Source organism: Myodes glareolus, chromosome 3 (assembly GCF_982192425.1).
Source record: "Myodes glareolus chromosome 3, mMyoGla1.1, whole genome shotgun sequence".
In the NCBI taxonomy this organism is placed as follows: domain Eukaryota; kingdom Metazoa; phylum Chordata; class Mammalia; order Rodentia; family Cricetidae; genus Myodes; species Myodes glareolus.
In genome coordinates, this window is record NC_142028.1 from 35,759,066 (window position 1) to 35,769,778 (window position 10,713).

The 10,713-nt window shown below is 50.5% G+C and overlaps 1 long non-coding RNA gene across 2 annotated transcripts; it reads right to left on the reverse strand.

The window, feature by feature from the left end:
• Positions 1 to 309: 309 nt before the first annotated feature.
• Positions 310 to 5,225, reverse strand: LOC146895246 (uncharacterized). 2 transcript variants are annotated; one of them, XR_015000977.2, is made up of 2 exons: positions 4,498 to 5,225; positions 310 to 1,162 (listed from the first exon to the last, which is right to left on the reverse strand). It is a non-coding gene; the product is annotated as an uncharacterized LOC146895246 (long non-coding RNA). The 2 variants fall into 2 exon arrangements; XR_015000976.2 differs by lacking the exon at positions 4,498 to 5,225 and adding an exon at positions 1,665 to 2,454.
• Positions 5,226 to 10,713: the final 5,488 nt, after the last annotated feature.

Below are 10,713 nucleotides of genomic sequence, written 5' to 3' on the forward strand. Positions count from 1 at the left end.
GCTATCTGAATCTTGGGAAACCCTGCTTTTTTTCTTGTCCTCCACTTTCCCAGGTGGAGATCACCCACCTGGGTCTAGCCAGACAGTAAATTCCCTGGGTTCTTTGCCCTGAGCTCCATCCCCGCCACCACATTATCCTGGCATGGGAGTGCATACTTGCAATCCCAGGATTTGGGAGGTGTAGGCAGGAAGATTAGGGGTCCAGGGCCATCCTTGAATGCATATTGAGTTCGAGGCCAGTCTAGACTCCCGTGTGATCCTGTCCCAGAAAAACCAAACAAAAAAAATCAACGAAACAAAGGCCACACCTGCAGTTCATTGTGTATTAGTGGTGGAAAGTCAGGTGAAGCAAAGTCAAGTGTGCTTGGGTTGGGAGGGGAGGTCTCCTGGGGAGGCCGAGTGCACAGTCCTAGGCTGGCTGCCTTTGTTTTTTTTTTCAACAGCTGGAATTTCTCAGCCACTTGTTTTTGATTTCCTTTAATATGTCTTCACACTTGCCTCAACAGGTCATGATCCGTAGACGTGTCCCAAACACTGCCTGGTCGGACCCACTGTAGACCCTCAGGCCTCAGGAGCCTTCTTCTGCCCTCCTGCCCGACCTGGGCTGCAGAGGAGCTTCGCGAGCTGCGTACTGACCTTGCCTTTCCCCACGGTCCCGATACCAAATAAGTATATTATTTACAAAATATCGCTATCGCCAAGAAAATATCTCCCCCGGAAGAGTTAAACAGTGACACATTAAAACCTTTTAAAATGCAGGCATGCAGCGGCTGGCATGGGGCGCTGGCCACACAGACCCAGTGGACAAACAAGTTAATGGGGCTTCTAGGCGACGCTGGCTCAGCCCATAGACAGGGGCGGTACCTTTGAGCTTCTGCAAGAGTCCTGATGCTGGGACAGCTTGCCCGGTTGCTGTTGTAGGAAGGAACGCTGCCTGAGGCAGTGAGGTGTCTGGGATAGCTAGTAGGGCTGGAAGGCAGTCCAGTCAGCAGTGTTGGCCTTGCACAGAAGAGGACCGGATCACAACCCTCTGGTCACGGTGGGGGAGATTTGTAACTCCAGGGTCTCCGAAGGCACAGACAGGGGGATCCCTGGGGCTCTCTGGCCAGTCAGTCAGCTTTGCCTACACGGCAGTGACCTTCAGGCCAGTCAGAGATGAAGTCTAAAATAAGAAGAGAAAAAAAGATGACCAGGGGTGGTAGGGCATGACTTTAATTCCAGCACGTTTGAAGCAGAGGGAGGCAGATCTCTGTGAGCTTCAGGTCAGCCATCCTGGTCTACAGAGTGAGTTCCAGTTCAGATAGCACCGGTGACACAGAAGAAGGGGAGGAAGAGGAGGAAGAGGATGAGGATGAGGAGGGGTTGGGGTGGGGAGCTAGCACCTGAATAACAAAACTCAAGATTGACCCTCTGGCCTCCACACAGAAAAAGTCCAGAGCAGAAGGCTTGAAAATGGCCCCTGGAGTCTGAACAACCTTTGACCTCTACAGTCTCACCTAACTTTGGAAAGTCAGTTTCTGCCACACTCTTATAGATGCCAGGCAGGGGTGTAGGAGCAGCACGGCCTCCTGAGAGCTGGACAGGTTAGGGTGCAACCCAGCCTGAGTCCTGACACCCCTCGCCTCTCCTCAACTGTGTACAGCTCTTTCCCCAGCCTCACACACCTTGCTTAGGTTTTGAGGAACATTCCAGCCTCAGGCTAGCGTTCTGTGCTGAAGAAGGTTTTGAAGAAGAAACTGGAGAGCATCAGTGTTTGCCACTTCCTGTAGGAGGAGTTCAGAAGGAGGTCAGCGCCAGGCCTGCAAACACCCTCTCCAGGCCTGTCTCCCTCCAGTCAATACCTCTGCTCGCTAGGCTGACCTGCAGGCTGGGAGGCTGGTGATAAAGCAGACCAAGGCCTTACCCTATTGCACTCCTGGTGTGAATCTAAGGCAGCAGAAGAGGTGGGACCATGCCCAGGGCATGTGAGGAAACAGAGGAGAAAGTAACATTTTTGGACAATGGTTTAGGGCTGTCTTTATAGAAAGGGAAACATTTGAGCTGGTCTTGAGGGGTAAATATAAGTTCAATGGAATATTCCAGAAAGATGAAAAGATCATGAGGCACCGGGTGGGAACCATGATAGGGTTAGGGGCCTGCAGGTGCTTGGATGAGTCTGTAGCACAGTGGCAGAAAGCTGGTAAGCTCAGTAGAGGCCAGGATTCAAGGAAACTTGCCGGCTAAATCAAGGAGTCTGGGAGATTACTTGGGAGTGCCGGAGCAGGGGAGTGGCCTGTTCAGAGCGTGGTCTTGAGAGGGAACCTTGGCCTCCACGTGTGGCAATCGACGGCGAGAGCAGAGTTAGCATGTTATCACACAAAGGCCTAACCAGTGCTAGGCATGGCAGAGGCATGCGATATTCCAAAGCTGTGCAAGGACTGGGGCCTGGAAGGCGCCTGGTTGCACTCTCGAAGGACATGAAGTTACCTGCTGTACTTCTAGTGTCTTCCACCCAGAGCTACCAGCTCAATTCTCAGCCACCAAGAGGGGACGCGGACTTGCCTTAACTCTCAGTCGCTCGAATTTCAGGACAGAAAAGGGACCATTGCACAACTGAGGGGTGCCAAGGCAGTAGGCAGATATATCACCTTGGTCCTCAGATCCTTCCCAGGTCAGTGTCCGGAGCCTGAGGGACAGACATTTCCTATAGTCCTGTCACAGCCTGGGAGGCTGGCAGGCCACTGCTGCCGGATGAGGTCACAGCAGAGAGGGACTAGCCCAAGCTCTCTGGATAAAGGCTGGGTAGTCTTTCCACCCAGGCTGTGCTTCCAGGCTGCTGCTCAGGAAAGGTCAGGAAAGGACACGTGGTGCCGAGCGATCTACACCTGGGCTCTTGCTTCAGTCCCACTCTGCAGATGAGGAATCCGAGGTCCTAGGTAACTGCATGCATTGCGCACTTCAGTCCTGCGTTCTGCAGCCTCTCGTGTCCGAGAATAGACTTGGATCAAGGCCACAGCAGGGCCCGCTTTGCCAAGGAGGACAGATGAAGACACAGGTCCCCGGAGAGGGCCGTGTTTCTCTCCTGAACAGGGCAAATGGCTTGCAAAACTCCTTGGTCTGAAGAGGGGCTTTTGCAATAGGCCTCTGAGACGAGGCATGGAGACCACAATGATCTGGGACTCGTTCTTTTAAAAAAAAAGTATTTTTTTTTCCTCTTTTGACGAATAATACAGAGCCCCGACCAGAGAGCAGGGGAAGCTGTCCTTCCCGCAGCAGCACCTACTTCCTCCCGGCTCAGGAGAGAGGCCCAGGCCTGCGCCCTGAGCTGGCCCAGGTACCCCAGTTGTTTTATGGATGGGCCTGACGTGAGTCAATATGATGACGTTTCCTGTCAGAACTTTATTTCCCTGCATTGTTTGCGGAGTCTGTGTGATTGAGCACGTACTCCAGATTGACTCCGAGTGTGTCGGGCCTAAGACAGACACTCCTAAGGGTGGAGAGCAGGGGTTGGGGGGCCAGGCAGGGGTTATCTCTTTCCTTTAGGTGGCAGACAGAGGGTGGTGACTCACAGGCTCTGCCTCATCTCCAGCTCACAGAGAGTTGGTTCTCTAGCTGAAGAGATTCTTTAGCCAGTTGTCTTCAGATGTGAAGACCACATCACACACACACACACACACACACACACACCCTCACCCCGCCACCTGGCCACGATGGCTGCCCCCACCTAGAGTGTTCCTTCTCAATCTACCCAGAGGGCTGGTCCTCTCAGTTCCTTGTTGTTTGTAGCTGAGGAAGTCTGGAGAGGTGGCGCTGTCTGAGAATAGTTACAGAGACTAAAGCAGGGTCTTTGGAGCTAGTCAGTCTTGGGTTCAAATTTGAATCCTGCCTCTCATCAGTGGGTCAGTCATTTCAACCTCGGTTGTTTCCACCACCAAATGGGTCAACAGTTTTCTCCTGTGGACCCTTGACTGATCAAAAAACAGATATGTAGCATGCACAATGGAGGTGTTTGTCGACTTCATCCATTCCTATTTACTCTTCTTCCCCCCACCCCCTCTCCTCAAGACAGGGTTTCTTTGTGTAGTCCTGGCTGTCCTGGAACTCACTCCATAGTCCAGGATGGCTTTGAACTCACAGAGATCAGCCTGTCTCTGCCTCCCAAGTGCTGGGATTAAAGGTGTGCACCACCACCACCCAGTTCCTATTCACTCTTGATCTAAGTTAAAACTGGGGCTTACGGGTAAGCACCGTCAGTGTGCCTGTCTCAGACCATCCCCTCAGACACTTTTTCATCAAAGCCACAGGGCTCCTAAAGGTTTTAGGATGGAGGAAATAGCCCTGGTGTAGATGAGACCGTCGGTATCAAGTCAGTAACTTAGTCAAGAAGTATAAAGGGAGAGAGAAGAAATGTGTTCATCCAGTTCTCTTTGGCTTCCATTTCTAGCCTGTCTACAGTTCCATCTGCTCCTGCACCGACTGCGACCCCAGGCGTGTCCCATGCTCGGGGCCCCAGCTTACCTGGCATTTTGAACCCCCTGCTCTTGATTTAGACACTCTCATCTTCTGTCACGGTGGAACTTTCCACTGGGTGGGTAGAGGAGACAAGTTATTTTGATCTGCCCAGCATTTTTCTCCTTTTCTTGCAAAATCAGAGCCCATGTTTGGCTCAGAGGCCCACTCCTCAGCCTGTCATTAGTTGCTGTCCTCACAGGACTGTTAGGATAGGCACCCAATGAGTTTTGGCCAAGGGAGGGTCTGGGGCTCACACGATGCCCATCAGAGGCCCTTTCAGAATTTGTACCTCAAGGGAATAATGCAAGACTGCCAAACGGTTAGAGCCTTGTAATCCTGAGGTGGCTGCCCAAAGGGAGGGCCAGGGACATAGTTCAGTGCCAGGGAGCTTGCCTAGTATGTAGGCCCTGAGTTTGATCCCCTGTACGGTTAAAAAGAAAGGAAAAGAAAAAGAAACAAGAGGCAAGTCGTTACTAGACCTAGATGCACCCCAAGGCATGACTTCGGTTGCCCTTGTCACCTGATCCCTCTGCCACCCCAAGGCCTGGCTTTGGTTGCTCATCTTGTCACCTTCCCAGTGAATTATGCCCTCTGCTCAGCTGGCTGCTTCTTGCAAGTCTGGTGTTTGGAGCAACATCCAATGTGCCCGTACTTGCAGATACATTCTCTCTACGGTCTCAGGAGAGGTACTGAGTCAATCATCCACTCATTCATTCATTCACTCACTCATTCAGTCATTCACTCCCTCCCTCACTGCTTTATAGTCAACAGCCCATTATCACACACCTGCTGGAGATCACTAGATCAATGCTGGAAGGAGCAGAGGGTTAGTCGTGGACACACCTACCCACTTCCAGACTGTCTCAGGTAAAAGATCCACAGGGAGGGTTGGAGAGGTGGCCCAGGGGTTAAGAGCCCTGGCTGTTCTTGTGGAGGACCTAGGTTTGATTTCCAGAATTCACATCTGGCAGCTTAACTGCTTAACTTAACTGCTTAAGTTACAGCTTAACCTGTAACTCCAGCTCCAGGGGATCTGATACCCTCTTCTAGCCTGCCTCTCTCTCTCTCTCTCTCTCTCTCTCTCTCTCTCTCACACACACACACACACACACGATAAAACAAAACAAAACTGAAAATTATTTCTGAGGACGGTCCACAGGAGCTCTTCCTTCGGTCGCTCTCTCTTCCAGCAAGGACTCGAGAGCCTCCAGCTCCCTCTGGGGCTGGGAGGGAGCTGGGCAGGTGGCACAAGGTGGGATGGGAGCCTAAGTGGAACCTTCTGGTCTACGTTCTCAGCACCCTGAAAGGGCCAGGAGTGAGGCCATCCACCTTGGTGCAGCCACTGGGTTTTTAAGAATCCCTGGAGCCCGGGGGCTGAATACTGGTGTTCCAAAGAGCATTCCTTTTGTTCTTTATAGCCTGATTAGAGTATAGTTTACAGACCATAAAATTCCCTTATTGTAAGTGCACAGTCTATTAGAAAACACACAGAACTGCACAGCTGTTGCCACAGTCCTGTCTGCGAAGGTCTCCTCATCCCACAGAGCTTCCTCCTGCCTGTTTGCAGCCAACTTTAGCGTGAAACATTCTGGTGTTTAGGAAGTGAAGACAGAGCCCAGTGTGGTGGCAAATACCTTTAACCCCAGCACTCAGGAGGCAGAGGCAGGCAGAGCTCTTAAGTCTGAGGTAGTCCACACAGTGAGTTCCAGATCATTCAGGGCTATATAGAGACTTTGTCTCAGAGAGAGAGAGAGAGAGAGAGAGAGAGAGAGAGAGAGAGAGAGAGAGAGAGAAGGTCTGTTCCTCAGTGAGAAAGCATGGTTCAGTGTGAACAGGGCCCTAGGTTGCACCCCTAGCAAATAAAAGCACAAGGGAAAATCAAAACTTGATAACCAGTGGTTTGTTCAAGCTTCCCACTCTACAGATGGGAAAACTGAGTCTTGGAGAGAGAAGAGAAAGGGCACCTCTGACAATAAGGGGTCCACAGCATTGCTCCAACACTATCACAGTCTGACCCCACAGGCCAGGTCACTGTCTCTCTGGGTGGGCAGAGCTAAAGGACAGTTAACAGTCTCAGAGCAAAGCAGAGTCCACTCCGGGCTCCACCATGCATACACACCGTGTGGCTAGGGGCAAACTGCTTAATCTCCCTGTTTGCCTCAGTTTCTCTGAGGGCCAGAGTCATCCCCTCTGCGGAGGAGAGTGTGTGAATTCCCCAAAGATCACCCACAAGAGTCGCAGCCATACACAGCTCTGATTAACTGCCCGGGAAGGTTGGCTAATAACTGTCAATTTCACCACAGCTGTGTCCAGATTTGTCCTCAGAAACTTGGAAGTGAAAAAGTAGCAATTAAAGAAAGCCTGTCAAGGCCCCAGATGGAAATGTGGGTACAGAGACAGCTTTCTAAGAATATGATGCAACGCCCCACCCTGGGGCCTCATCGCCCTGTTCTGTGGATGGAGCAACTGCCTGGAGCTTGCTTAAGGCGCCCGCGATGGCCGACTGCTCCCTCCTCCCTGGCCCCAGTGTTTCCCAAGAGCCCACAACACACGCGTCTCCTCAGCAACCTGGGGGCTGCTTCCCCTCCTGTCCAGACAGGAGGAGTCTTGTGAGGTGGGCTCCCCTCCCACTCCGCATCAGCATCAACAGGCTTGATGAGGCCACACACTCAGAAAGGAAGGAAGGAAGGAAGGGACTTATCACGAGGCCACCTGCCTGTGTGCTGTCTTTGCCATTCTGTCCAAAGCTTATTCACGTGGCTGCCATGACTCCGGATGACTAGAAAATAAAATTTAGTAAAGATGCTGCGAGTGCTTCATCTGGAAGGGGTGCCCCCCAAACACCCCCAGGTGGACTAAGGCTCCTCCTTGCACCGGGAGGTCAGAGGTGGTATTGTGTCTGAGGAACACTTATGCCACTCACGTTCGAGTGAGTTCACGTTGCACTCTGCCTTCGCTGCCCTGCAAACTTGAATTCATGAAACGTTTGGACACAGTTGCTAGGTCTTCACTGTAAGCAGAGACGCTGCCTCCTTGGTGCTTTGGGAACTCGGGCCATTGAGAATATAGAAATAAAGCCAATGCAATGCACCACCAAGAGGTCCCAGTCTAGAGTCAGAACAAGTCCTATGGTAGCTGAGGTTTTGCTTTTCCCGAGGATGGGAGTCAAAGTGAGATGGGGAAAATGAGGAGGACTCTGGTCTTGGATGATGAGTCGGGTACGGACAGCTGAGTCAGGCTTTGTTTGGCTGGAATTTGGGGGACAAGAGGTGAGGCAGGAGGCAGCTGAAGTTAGATGGGGAGGGTCTTGAAGAGTGGGACATTCTGACAGTATCACGGAGGACATAGGAGCCCCCGAAGGTGCTTCAGTGTGGTTGTGATGTGGAAAAGGAGCACACAGCCTCACCCGGCTTACCCATTATCCCGTTGGAACCAAAGACACCGAGTGCACCCTTGCTGCCCTGGCTCAGTTGGTCCATCCTAGCAGGGACTTCCACACTCTGCTGGTGGAGGTGGGATGTCGGGTTAGACGGTCACTACTTGGCTGTGCGGCTTTTAGTGGAGGATTGCTTCTGCGCAGTCAGGACCGAGACAGGCACAGACCCGGTCCTGTAGCATGTTAATACTCTCTGCTGTAATTTGGTTTCATTTGCTACAATGGGATAGCCGAAGCTTGATTGCTTATGAAGAACAGAAGGTTCTGAAGGCTGGAGGATGCAAGATCTAAGGGGTGAACCAGATGAGGGTTTGTGCTATGCCATAACATGATGGAGAATATCACTTGGAAAGAGAGAGGTGGAGGGATGGGTAGAGGGAAAGGGAAAGGGGGCATAGGGGCAAGTTCATCTTTCTATTAGTAATAAACTCAGTACCCTTGCTGGGATAGAGCCCTCATGACCTAAATCACTTCTAAAGGTCCCTGTGTGTGAACTGTCTCTGCTGACACATGAGCAAACGTCTTCTTACCCCAGATAGGGCACCAGTGACAGACCAAAGCAATGGCTCCAATCAAGCCCAGCTTGGCAACCCCATGAGCTCACTGGGTTTACAGAGCTCAGGTGAAATGGTCACTTAAAGGGGCATAGGTGAGCCCCCGAAAAATCGTATCACTCTGAAGTCTCCCCACAGCATAACTGACCATGTCGCTGTAGCTGCATAGATGGAACCTTCAGTGAACCTTCCCCTTCGATGTTCCCTAACACCTCCTGAGACTACGGTCTCATCACCCATTCCATAAGGGATTGGCAACAGGCCTGATTCACGGTTGCTCTGATGAAGATAGTAGTGGCTGTTAGGCTCAGAGTACAGTGTTTGCATGAGCCTCGCCTCTCCACACCACAGTCCTGGGATGGAGTTCACAGTGCAGGGTCCTTTGGGGACACTTTCACACCACATGTCTCAGCCCAGTGTGGATAGTAGTGGCTTAAGGTCCCCGCTGGGGTCCCCAAGATCCTTCATCCTGTAGTGTAAGGTCTCAAAAGAGTTGGGCAAGGGTGACAGGAAGGGGATGACCATGACTGGTAACTGAGGAGGGTGGAGAAGGGAGGGGAGCATCACGAAGCTCTGTGGACATCTCTGGTTCAGTGCAGGCTGATGTTCTTGCCAGGAGAGTGCGTGCATTCATTCTGATCTCTCTCTCTCTCTCTCTCTTCTCTCAGTCTCTCTCTCATAAAATTGTACTAGGGATTGATCTTAGAGCCTCCAGCATGCTAGGTAGGTTTTCTATCACTCCTCTATATCCCTCCTGTGTGTGTATTTACATGTGTATGGGTGTTCATCTATGTATGTGCACATGTGTGTAGAGGCCTGAGGTTGATGCTTGATGTTTTAATACATCACTTCTTACCTCCTATGGTGAGGTAGGCTCTCTCATTGAACTTAGAGCTCATGATGTCTGCTAGTCTGACTAGCCAGCTTGTTCTGTGAATGGGGATTGCAGGAGGCTACATGGCCTACTCATCTTTTCCATGGTTTCTGGGGATCTAAACGTGTTCCTTCCACTTGGACAGCAAGTGTTTTACACTTGTCTCTCAGCTCCCACCCAGACCTTTAAACACTTTTTAAATGGTTCGAGACAGGAACTCATTAACTTGGCATTAGGAATTGGAATGCTCCCGTCTTCAGCTTCTGAGTCTAGCCTATAACACCAAACCTGGCAATTTCTGACTTGTTCTTATGAATGTAAAAGGCCCAAGAAAGTGGGAGAATTCTCCCAAAGGGAGAATTCCCAGCATCCCCTTTGCTTCCATGGCAACAGAGGTGGGCTGCTCTAGGAGGCAGCTCAGAAATGGATGGCACAGAAAGCCTGGGGAGGAAGGATGGGATGGGCCTGAAAGTTACTGAGCTGCTGATGGTGACACAGACCTGGGATAGACATTGGAGTCTGGGGACCCTGGAAAAGAGCTGTTTCCCACTTGGGTGTGACCTCCAGGGACAAAACTCTGTCACTGAGTTGCCAGTGGCAGCCATGATCAAGTGCCAGGGGGAAGGGTCTTGAGACCCTCTTTCAGCTTCCTGATGCCCCACCCCAAATATATACCCATCTAAGCTAGAAGAAACACACAGACACATGGACACAGACACACAGACACACACACAGACACAAACACACAGATGCACACACATAGACACACACAGACTCACATACATACATTTTTAAAGACTAACTCCTTTTTTTTTTTTATGGCGCTCGTCTTTAATCCCAGCACTCAGGAGGCAGACTAACTCTTTTTTTAAACTGATTTTTATTGAGCTCTACATTTTTCTCTGCTCCCCTTTCTGCCTCTCCTCTCCCCGCTTCAACCCTTTCCCAAAGCCCCCATGCTCCCAATTTACTCAGTAGATCTTGTCTTTTTCTACTTTCTACTTCCCATGTAGATTAGATCTATGTAAGTCTCTCTTAGGGTCCTCATTGTTGTCCAAGTTCTCTGAGATTGTGGTTTGTAGGCTGGCTTTCTTTGCTTTGTGTTTAAAAACCACCTATGATCACTCAATCAGGAATTTTCCTTCCAGTTTCCTCTACAGCACAGACAAGGGGAAGTGCTAAAATAAATCATCCAAATAAAAATTTGAAATACATTAAATTTTGAAAGAGTAATATAAGATACTGCACTTTCTAAAATTTATTGCCACCTCTATATTTATGTTGCTGATTTTAAGATTTCTCTTTTGTAATTTAAAGTACATAACAATTGGTTTTCCTCCAGCGAATAAATATCAGAC